General features: G+C 44.9%; 1 protein-coding gene across 2 annotated transcripts in view; it reads right to left on the reverse strand.

The window, feature by feature from the left end:
* Positions 1-1,502, reverse strand: part of LOC140480090 (volume-regulated anion channel subunit LRRC8C-like) — a 56,534-nt gene extending 55,032 nt beyond the window's left edge. For both annotated transcript variants that reach the window (XM_072574724.1, XM_072574723.1), the window contains exon 1: positions 1,103-1,502. The gene's annotated coding sequence lies outside the window, so the exon portion shown is untranslated. The remainder of the gene's footprint in view (positions 1-1,102) is intronic.
* Between the last annotated feature and the right edge of the window lie 10,772 nt (positions 1,503-12,274).

Genomic DNA, 12,274 nt, shown 5'->3' on the forward strand with positions numbered 1-12,274 from the left:
TCATCAGGTGATAGAGGAGGGCTCGATCGTAACAGAGTTTATAGCAAAAATGTACAGTGTGATGTAACTGAAATTATACATTGAAAAATTGATTGTCTGTTAAGCCTTTCATCTGTTAGAATACAGTGATAGTTTCACTTCTTTCATGTGTAAATCACAAAACCTTTTTTTAAAACGTTGCATTCTCGTGTTAGCTGTTAACAATGGTGATAGCTCGATAATATGTTGAAGATGTTAGCCCCCCTGTGTTCTCTGTCTATACCATGATGTTTAGATTGATTCTAATCTAAAAAGTGAGATAACAGTTTTTAGATTAGACGGCATCTCCAAATCATATGTGCAAATTGCTACTGTAATTCCACAGAAGCAACATCCTCAGAAGAACATTAAGTGGCTGTGAAGAGGCACTCATGTGGTGGTGAAAGACGTTATATAAATGCTTCTTTTCTAGAGCAAACCCTTGGAAAACAGCAGGTGTTAAAATGAAGAGACACCATGTGGCACTGCTGCCTGACATCACCTTGGCAATGTTACGCCTTTCTCTTAAAAATTGCCAAAAATAATCGGCGCCTCTTTAATCTCGCTGATGGAGCTGTTTGGAGTCGTCGGTAAGCGACATCTGAAGCTTCTTTTTTCCACTCGGTGAACCTCTTGTGGTATTTTAGCTGTCTCACTCAGTTCGACCTGCTCCTTAATTCCACTTAATATGCCAGGCATTGCTCATGGAAACAGTATCGGCGCATACAGAAGCACACAGGCACATACAAAGGGAGAGAGGTTTAGACACACAGGCACAGATTTAACCCCACCCCTCGCCGTTTCTGCAGCAGAATGCCAGTGTGTGTGAGAGAAAAGGCAACAGGGTGCCTGCTTTAAACTGGGAACTGAGGCACTGTCATTGCAACTTCTGTGCAAATCTCCATCAATATTTCAAGGGGCATGCATCCCCTCTCGGCTCTTCCAACAGAATCCGGGAAATAGATAAAAGTTGCAACATTAAGCAGCATTCGGGGTAAGTTTGGGATGCTGGAAGGTTTGAAGAGCGGTGCATTTTTTTTGGTTGCCCAGAGAGAGGACCGAGCAAAGAAGAAAGGGTACTTACACAAGGAGAGACAGCTTTGTCCAGGCTCATTGGAAAATCCACAGCATGGGCGCAAGCAGCATGAGAAACCAAAACGTTCAAAACAAACAACTGCCTCCAAACCTCCCGATTCTAGTGCAAAGCAAAAAACCAGCTCATTTTTTTTTCGAAAATCCGGCTCAATTTCCCTGATGTCAATTCTGGAATAGGGATCGCATCATCAGGTTGCAGATTTATTTCCTTTGTTTCTGATCCGCAGAGAGAGAGAGAGAGGGAGAGAGAAGCTGAGAGCCACTGATGATAGTCTGGAAACCGCAGCCCTCTCCAGTCCTTCAGCCAGGATGCAACACTGGGGGCTGACACTCCCTCAGTACACTGTGACACATCTGGGTACCTCGGCACTGTCCTCTGAACGGGTGGTACAGTCTGTGCACACACACAAACAGACCCACCCCCCACCCCCCCTCTTCCACGCAGCTAAATACCTGCTGCCGCTCTCAAAGCCGCCCTCCCTCAGACAGAATCAGAAAGGAGGGGAGGGGACTGTCTGTCTCTGTATACGCACAGTGCTCAGGGACTGTCTGAGAAAGGTTTACAACTCGCACTCCCTCCACCCCCCTCCTCCCTCCGACCACAAAGCGAACATAGGAGGGGAGGGGAAGACAGTATTTTTATTTATTCTGTTTATTAATTTGCATTCGAATCAACCCGTTCAGCGATGTCATTACACACTCACCTCTGGAGCTGATGGTTCTTGAACCTGGGCCTCCCAGTCTAGGGGTAGGGACATAACCACATGGCCACGAGAAGGCTCCTGGGCATAGAACATAGAGCTTAGAATAGTACAGCCAACACATTTAGAGTTACTGGGGGTTGGGGAATCCTGATCCATGTCCTGGAACTGGAAGGACGCAAGGAACAGGAAATCTCACCACAGTAACGTCTCTTATTTTCAAAAAGAGGAATTGTTGGAGAAACTCATTAGGTCTTGCAAAATCTGTGGAGACAGAAAACAGTTAACACTCCAGTGACCCTCCTTTAGAACTAATTGTAGCCAGGAAAAGGTTTGTCCAAATGCTGAAAATTAGATGGGGGTGTAGGAGCAAATGATAGGTGGAGATTGATTGATTGTCACATGTGTGGAAGTACAGTGAAAAGCTTTGTTTACCAGCAGTTTACAGGCAGATCATAATAAGAGTATACAGATCAGAAGCTGCAAATAGACAGAGACATACATGTTACACTGCTCAGGGTGTGTGCTAGGTGAGATCAGCATTCTTAATGCTAGAGAGCCCATTCATCATAGAACATAGAACACAGAACAATACAGCGCAGTACAGGCCCTTTGGCCCTCGATGTTGCACCGATCCAAGCCCACCTAACCTACACTAGCCCACTATCCTCCATATGCCTATCCAATGCCCTTTTAAATGCCCATAAAGAGGGAGAGTCCACCACTGCTACTGGCAGGGCATTCCATGAACTCACGACTCGCTGATTGAAGAACCTACCCCTAACATCTGTCCTATACCTACCACCCCTTAATTTAAAGCTATGCCCCCTCGTAACAGCTGACTCCATACGTGGAAAAAGTCTCTCATGGTCAACCCTATCTAAACCCCTAATCATCTTGTACACCTCTATCAAGTCACCCCTAAACCTTCTTTTCTCCAATGAAAACAGCCCCAAGTGCCTCAGCTTTCCTCATACGATCTTCCTACCATGCCAGGCAACATCCTGGTAAACCTCTTCTGCACCCGTTCCAGTGCCTCCACATCCTTCCTATAGTATGGCGACCAAAACTGCACACAATACTCCAGATGCGGCCGCACCAGAGTCTTATACAACTGCAATATGACCTCAGGACTCCGGAACTTAATTCCTCTACCAATAAAAGCCAGTATGCCATATGCCTTCTTCACCGCACTATTTACCTGGGTGGTAACTTTCAGAGATCTGTGTACATGGACACCAAGATCCCTCTGCTCATCCACACTACCAAGTATCCGGCCATTAGCCCAGTACCCCATCTTTTTTGTTACTCATACCAAAGTGAATCACCTCACACTTACCTTATAACTCTCAATCACCCCAATTGAACCTTCACGCCTCATCTTTACATAGGCCGCCCTCTTCCCTTTAACAAGGGATTGCAATTCCTTATTAAACCACGGCTCCCTCACACGACCCTTTCCTCCCTGCCTGACAGGTACATACTTATCAAGGACACTCAATAGCTGCTCCTTGAACAAGCTCCACATATTGATTGCGCCCTTGCCTTGAAGCCTACTTTTCCAAGGCACGCATCCTAAGTCATGTCTTACCGCATCATAATTTCCCTGCCCCCAGCTATAACTCTTGCCCTGCAGTGCACACTTATCCTTCTCCATCAGTCTAATAATGGGTGAAAAGAAGCAGTTCCTGAGGGAGAGAACAATAATTAAGTCTGTCCTGGTTAGTCTGTCCAATCATTGTTCTCGCTTGCTGTTTCTGGGCTCTATCCTCCCTTATTGTTTACTCTTGCACTCCCCCACCTTTATCATATAGATCAAACCTTTCCGAGCTACAATCAGTCATGGCACAAGAGAAAAGCTTTTCATTGTAGTTATTGTTTTTGTCAATCTAACAAACGTAACAATAAAAAAAACTCGTTCAAAGATCATTTATTCAGTTCTGAAAGAGGATCACTCGACCATTAACATTAACACACTGTCTTTCTCTCCACAGATGCTGCCAGACCTGCTGAGTTTTTCCAGCAATTTCTGTTTTTGTGTCTGATTTCCAGCATCTGCAGTTCATTGTTAATTTTTTCTGTCTTTGTTTCAGTCTGATTACCCACATGCTTCCATTATTTAGGCCAGCGAACTGGATCCCCTGTTAACTGCAGTGAGACAAATATCAAGCCAGGTTGTAACCAATGTTTTCCTTTAATGAAGCCCATTTCTAAGTCAGCCTTAAAGAGTCTAAGATGGGCTGAGAAGACAATAGACAATAGACAATAGACATAGACAATAGACAATAGACAATAGATGCAGGAGTAGGCCATTCAGCCCTTCGAGCCTGCACCGCCATTCAATATGATCATGGCTGATCATTCCCAATCAGTATCCTGTTCCAGCCTTATCTCCATAACCCTTGACTCCACTATCTTTAAGAGCTCTATCCAATTCTATCCAAGAAGCTTCAGACTTAACAGGTGTACTGCTGTTAATTCAGTTTGATAAAAGGAATCTGGTTCTTCCTCCTTACTCCTCCTTTCCCCTCCATTAACCAGAATAGTATTTTTTGCATTTGGGAAAAATACATTCAGGAATGCCTGGTCAATGACTCCTTTTCAAGTCTATACCCAACTTCTCTTTAGAGGTCATAGCTGAATCTGGGTCACCACAATTTCAGACAGTATCTATCAGACTGAAAACAAAACTGCAGTTATGGATCTATTTCATTTCTTGTTGCAACTTTTCTTTTTATCCAACCTTATCGATTCTTTCAATCCTGCTCAAAAACTACCTCTGGTTCATCAAGTAGAATGGAAAGACTCAGAGGGCTGGAACACATCTGATTTAATAAATGATGCCAAAGTGTGCTGCACCATTCATTGGTTCAATGTGTTCTGTATTCAGTCAGACTCGTATATAAAAGCACTGCTCACCCCGAGAAAGCTCAACACTGGGCTGCTCACTTTGGTGCAAACAGTTACTTTCAAGATCTCAATGTCTCCCATATGCCTATGTCTCCGTCTGCAGACCCATATTTTTCAAACAAATCAAATTTTGAATGAACAATTAAAAATTTCTGTGTGATGCATCAAACCCAAAAGTGATTGAGCCCAAATAATTCACAATCAACAGCTCCAGTTGTTCACACCCCAACAGGCTTCCTTTTCTAACTCCTTTTCACAAAGAACAATTAAAGATTGTATCAATCTGCCATTATCCTTAATCTCCATGCCCTCGAAGGATTTGTTTCAGGAAATGGGCTTTTTAAAAACAATGCAACCATCGACTGCCCTTACTCTGCATCTCCCTTATAACTTTCAGAATGGAAGACTATGGAAGGTCACAGAACCAAGCAGTATAATGCCTCTATGTTTATTACAGACTTATTAACTACCCAGACACAGACAAAACTGTAGTGATTGAAATCAGGTGGATCTTATTGACTATGAGATCCTTGATTGGGGTTGTTAACTTGGGCTAATAAGGGAGCCTTGGCTGACAGATATAAACAGTGGATTCAAAGTCTCTTCATTTCAGGGGCTGACTCTATGCACATGTAAATAAAGGGTGACTTGGTTAGAGGATACTGGCCTCTGTGCAGTTATTTCAACCACCATTTGGTTCTTCAAGATTATGTCAGTTCAATTCCATGTGAATGTGGCACTCAAGAACTCTTGAAAACTTTCTGTGTCACATCTATTTTTTATGTCATTTATCTTAAAGCATAAATGTTCAAGATAAGACAAAATATGTATGTGAGGAAGATTTGGATGAGTTATACTTTGCACAGGAATATGCATTGATTTGTCTGTCCAGTGTGTGTATTGCAAAGTAGTTTTTCACCAAATGCTCTGCACATGTGGTAATCACTTGGAATGTGGATGTCATTTCCGAATGGCAAGTACGTGTGTTAAGTCTTTAATGTGGGGAAACTATTGCACTGCAGCTACTACAGAGTTAGAGTTGACCAAGGAACATTGCTACTCCAATCCAATATGCATATTGGAAACATTTAAGAGATTGAGACTCAACTCATTTGGTCACATTATTATAAATCTCTGTGGCCATGAGGTCCTCATGTGGGACTAGAACCTGGAGCTTCTAGTCCAAGAGGGAGTGGAGACTGCAGATGCTGGAGATCACAGCTGAAGAGTGTATTGCTGGAAAAGCACAGCCTGTCAGGCAGCATCGATCGAGCTGGAGAATCGATGTTTCAGGCGTAAGCCCTTCATTAGGAATGACGTCATTCCTGATGAAGGACTTATGTCCGAAATGTCAATTCTCCTGTTCCTTGGATGCTGCCCAACTGGCTGTGCTTTTCTAGCACCACACTCTTTGACTCCTAGTCCAGGGGCAAGGACACTACCACTATGACACATGGCCTTTAACTGCTTCACACAGTTGGGGAATGAATATATTTTCCAAAGTGATTCCAATACCACTGAAATCTTGCTGACTCAACAATGTTATTAGCATTCAGTAGAACAAGAGTGACTGTAGCCCAGCGAGGATATGTGTGAGTGCGTTACTGGTTCTTGATGTGATTTAAGACACATGCTGACGAATTTTGGATGAGCTCAATTTGAGGTAGGATGGAACATGGGAGGTCAGCCAGGACAGTCAAAACTAGCATGGGTGAGGTTTTCAGCAGTAGGTGAGTTGAGTTGAGGATGGTGAGGTGCCAGAAGACTGGAGGTTGACTAACATGGTGCCACTATTTAAAAAAGGTGGTAAGGACAAGCCAGGGAACTGTAGACCAGTGAGCCTGACGTCAGTGGTGGGCAAGTTGTTGGAAAGAATCCTGAGGGACAGGTGCGCATGTATTTGGAAAGGCAAGGATTGATTAAGGATAGTCAACATGGCTTTGTGCGTGGGAAATCATGTCTCACAAACTTGATTGAATTTTTTGAAGAAGTAACAAAGAGGATAGATGAGGGCAGGGCGGTAGACATGATCTATATGGACTTCAGTAAGGTGTTCAACAAGTTTGCCCATGGCAGACTGATTAGCAAGGTTAGATCTCATGGAATACAGGGAGAACCAGCCATTTGGATACAGAACTGACTCAAAGGTAGAAGACAGAGGATGGTAGTGGAGGGTTGTTTTTCAGACTGAAGGCCTTTGACCAGTGGAGTGTCACAAGGCTCAGTGCTGGGTCCACTACTTTTCATCATTTATATAAATGCTTTGGATGTGAGCATAAGAAGTATAGTTAGTAAGTTTGCAGATGACACCAAAATTGGAGGTGTAATGGATAGCAAAGATGGTTGCCTCAGATTTGAATGGGATTGTGATCAGATGAGCCAAGGGGTTGAGGAGTGGCAGGTGAAGTTTAATTTTGATAAATGTGAGGTGCTGCATTTTTGGAAAGCAAATCTTAGCAGAACTTATACACTTAATGGTAAGATCCAAGGGAGTGTTGCTAAATAAAGAGACCTTGGAGTGCAGATTCAGAGCTCCTTCAAAGCAGAGTTGCAGGTAGATAGGATAATCAAGAAAGCGTTCGGTATGCTTTCCTTTATTGGTCAGAGTTTTGGGTATTGGAGTTGGGAGATCATGCTGCGGCTGTACAGGACATTGGTTAGACCACTTTTGGAATATTGTATGCAATTCTGGTCTCCTCTGGTCCAAACCATAGAGGTAGCAATGGGCACCTGCATGGGACCCAGCTATGCCTGCCTGTTTGTTGGATATGTGGAACAGTCCATTTTCCGCAGTTACACCAACACCGTCCCCCACCTCTTCCTCCGCTACATCAATGACTGTATCTGTGACGCCTTGTGCTCCCACGAGAGGTTGAACACTTCATCAACTTTACCAACATCTTCCACCCCAACCTCAAATTCACTTGGGCCATCTTGGAAACCTCCCCCCCCCCCCCCCCCACACCCCACCCTTTCCTGGACCACTCCGTCACCGTCTCTGGTGACTGACTAACCACAGATATATACTACAAGCCCACCGACTCCCACACCTACCTAGACTACACCTCTTGCCACCCTATTTCCTGTAAAACTCCATCCCTTATCCCCAGATCCTCCGCATCCACTGCATCTGTTCCTAGGATGACCAATTCCACCTCAGGAAGTCCCAGATGACCTCCTTCTTCTATGTTCGTAATTTCCCTTTCCACGTGGTTGACGATGTCCTCCAGCACATCTCCTCCACTTCACGCACCACCGCCCTTGAACCCCACATCTCCCAACGAAACAAGGACAGAACCCCCCCCCCCCCCGGTCCTTACCTTCCACCCCACAAACCTCCACATACATCGCATCATCCTCTGCCACTCTGCCACCTCCAAACAGACCCCACCACCACAGACATACTTCCCTCCCCATCCGTACCAGAGTTCCAAAAAGACCATTCCCTCCACGACTCCCTCATCAGGTCCACACCCCCCACCAGCCCACAACCTATTCCAGGCACCTTTCCGTTCCTCTGCAGGGAGTGCAAACTCTGTGCCCACACCACTCCCCTCACCTCTGTCCAAGGCCCCAAGGGATTCTTCCACAACCGTCAGACATTTTCTTGTACCTCTACCAATGTCATCTACTGCATCCGTTGCATTCGGTGTCGCCTCCTCTACATTGAGAAAGCATATCTTCTTGCGGATCATTTCAGAACATCTCTGGGACACCCACACCAACCAGCCCCACCGCCCCGTGGCTGAACACTTCAACTCCTGCTCCCACTCCATCAAGCACATGCAGGTCCTGCGCCTCCTCTATCACCAAAGCCTTACCACTCGACGCCTGAAGGAGGGCGCCTCATATTCCATCTTGGGACCATGCAATCACATGGGATAAATGTGGATTTCAACAGCTTCCTCATTTCCCCTCCTCCCATATTATTCCAGTCTCAAGCCTCCAACTCGGCACCATCCTCTTGATCTGTCCATCAATCCCCCCTCTGACTATTACCTTCTCTCTCACCTTCATCCACCTATCGCTTCCTGAGCTACCTTCCCCCAAACCCCACCCCCACCCATTTATCTCTCAGTCCTGACCCACAAGCCTCATTCCTGGTGAAGGGCTTCTGCCCAAAACATCAATTCTCCTGCTTCTCGGATGCTGCCTGAACTGCTGTGCTTTTGCAGCACCACACTCTCAACTCCTTCCTGTCGGAAGGATAATGTGAAACTTGAAAGGGTTCAGAAAAGATTTACAAGGATGTTGCCAGGGTTGGAGGGTTTGAGCTACAGGGAGAGGCTGAACAGGCTGGGGCTGCTTTCCTTGGAGCATCGGAGGCTGAGAGGTGACCTCATAGAGGTTTATAAAATCATGAGGACCGTGATTAGGATAAATAGACAAAGTGTTTTCCCTGGGGTCAGGGAGTCCAGAACTAGAGGGCATTGGTTTAGGGTGAGAGGGGAAAGATATGGAAGAGACCCTAGGGGCAATGTTTTCACATAGAGGGTGGTGTGTGGATGGAATAAGCTGCCAGAGGAAGTGGTGGAGGCTGCAACAATTGCAACATTTAAAAGGATAGTTATGTGATTAGGAAGGTTTTGGAGGGATATCAGTCGCGTGCTGGTAAGTGGGACTAGATTAGGTTGTGATATTTGGTCGGCATGGATGAGTTGGACTTAAGGGTCTATTTCTGTGTTGTACATCCCTCGAAAAATATCCATGTTACAGAGGAGAAAATGCTGGATGTCCTGAAATGCATAAAAGTGCATAAAAGTGGATAAATCCCCAGGACCTGATCAGGTGTACCCTGGAACTCTGTGGGAAGTTAGGGGAGTGATTGCTGGGCTTCTTGCTGAGATATTTGTATCATCGATAATCACAGGTGAGATGCCAGAAGACTGGAAGTTGGCTAATATGGTGCCACTGTTTAAGAAGGGTGGTAAGGAGAAGCCAGGGAACTATAGACCTGTGCACCTGACATTGGTGGTGGGCATGTTGTTGGAGGAAATCCTGAGGGACAGGATGTACGTGTATTTGGAAAGGCAAGGACTGAATAGAGATAGTCAACGTGGCTTTATGCATGGGAAATCATGTCCCACAAACTTAATTGAGTTTTATGAAGAAGTAACAAAGAGGATTGATGAGGGCAAAGCAATAGATGTGATCTATATGGACTTCAGTAAGGCGTTTGACAAGGTTCCTCATGGGAGATGGTGAGCAAGGTAAGATCTCACGGAATACAGGGAAAACCAGCCATTTGGATACAGAACTGGCTCAACCAACATTGCAAGTGTTGGAGGGTGGTAATGTTGGAGGGTTGTTTTTCAGACTGGAGGCCTGTGACGACCAGTGGAGTGCTACAAGGATCGGTGCTGGGTCCACTACTTTTCATCACTTATATAAATGATTTGGATGTTAGCATAAGAGGCACAGTTAGTAAGTTTGCAGATGACACCAAAATTGGAGGTGTAGTGGACAGCAAAGTAGGTTACCTCAGATTACAGTGGGATCTTAATCAGATGAGCCAATGGGCTGAGAAGTGGCAGATGAAGTTTAATTTAGGTAAATGCGAGATGCTGCATTTTGGGAAAGCAAATCTTAGCAGGACTTATACACTTAATGGTAAGGTCCTAGGGAGTGTTGCTGAACAAAAAGACCTTGGAGAGCAGGTTCATAGCTCCTTGAAAGTGGAGTCGCAGGTAGATAGGATAGTGAAGAAGGCATTTGGTATGGTTTCTTTTATTGATCAGAGTATTGAGTACAGGAATTGGGAGGCCACTGTCTCCTTCCTATCTGAAAGATGTTATGAATCTTGAAAGGGTTCATAAAAGATTTATAAGGATGTTGCCAGGGTTGGAGGATTTGAGCTACAGGGAGAGGCTGAACAGGCTGGGGCTGTTTTCCCTGGAGCATCAGAGGCGGAGGGGTGACCTTATAGAGATTTTAAAAGTCACAAGGGGCATGAATAAGTTAAATAGACAAAGTGCTTTCCCAGGGGTGGGGGAGTCCAGAACTAAAGGGCATAGATTTAGGGTGAGAGGAGAAAGATATAAAAGACACCTAAGGGGCAACTTTTTCACACAGAGGGTGGTACGTGTATGGAATGAGCTGCCAGAGGATGTGGTGGAGGCTGGTACAATTGCAACATTTAAAAGGCATCTGGATGGCAAAAAGAATAGGAAGGGTTTGAAGGGATATGGACCAGGTGCTGGCAAATGGGGCTAGATTTGGTTGGGATATCTGGTCAGCATGGACAAGTTGGACCGAAGGGTCTGTTTCCATGCTGCACATCTCTATGACTCTGTGACTCTATGACTCTATGACTCTAACTGAGTGATGTTGCAGAGGTGGAAACTTGCAATGTTGGTGATGGTATGAACATGTTGTTGGAAGCTCATTTCTGGATCACATATGACACTAATGATCTATTAAGGCTCAAGCTTTGGCCAAAGAGATGATGGAGTCAATGTCTTGGGGACAGCGTTTATGGCAGACAGCAAAGACTTAGCATAAGTCGTCTCAATATCTAATCTGATCATCAAGTAGGGAATGTCAGATAAGCAATGTGACAAATTGCTGATGGCAGAGGCATCAAGAGAGTTGGTGGTGAGGTAGAGCTCACAGTCATCATGTAAAAGTTGAAGTAGCCTGGGATCTTTCACTTAGAGGGCAGTGAGGGCCTTCCTGCAAATGACTGCACCTTCTCAAAATCATATTCTTACTGAGGAACAGATTTGCAAATTTCCTGTAGCTTAGTAATGGATATTATTTTATCTGCTGCTGATGTAAAGTCAATCTTCTGTCAATTTCCTGGGTCATTTGTCACCTTTTCTGAGCAGTGTGCCACAACACCAAACCTGCCCATGATCAGTGAACTGTAGATGAATATAACTCGAATAGACTCGACATTAACTTGCTGTGTTTCCAGTTAAAGCAAAACAACATTTCAGACTTCTTATTTAAGCAACTTAAAGGTCAGTTTTACTGCAATTTATTATTGAACGTTTTTAGAAATAAAAAAGGTGAAATTGGTCAGCAAAGTTTTGGAAAGAATTCTGAGGGATAGGATTTGGCAAAGTATAATGTAATTAAAGGCAATCAGCATGGCTTTGTGAGGAGCAGGTCATGCCTCACAAATCTTATTGAGTTCTTTGAGGAGGTGTCAAGACAGGTCGACGACAGTTGAGCAGTAGATGTGGGGTATATGGACTTCAGCAAGGCATTTGATAGGGTTCCCCATGGTAGGCTCATTCATAATGTCAGAAGGTATGGGATACAGGGGGATTTGGCTATCTGGATTCAGAATTGGCTGGCTGACAGAAGGCAGAGAGTGGTTGTAGATGGAAAGTATTCAGCCTGGTGAACAGTGTTGAGTGGGGTCCCGCAGGGCTCTGTTCTTGGGCCTCTGCTCTTTGTAGTTTTTATAAATGACATGGATGAGAAGGCTGAGGGGTGGGTTAGTAAATTCGCAGATGTCACAAAGGTTGAAGGTATCGTCGATAGTATAGAGGGCTACTGCAGGCTGCAGCGCGACATAGACAGGATGCAGAGCTGGGCTGAGA

This window comes from Chiloscyllium punctatum, chromosome 7 (assembly GCF_047496795.1).
Source record: "Chiloscyllium punctatum isolate Juve2018m chromosome 7, sChiPun1.3, whole genome shotgun sequence".
NCBI lineage: Eukaryota > Metazoa > Chordata > Chondrichthyes > Orectolobiformes > Hemiscylliidae > Chiloscyllium > Chiloscyllium punctatum.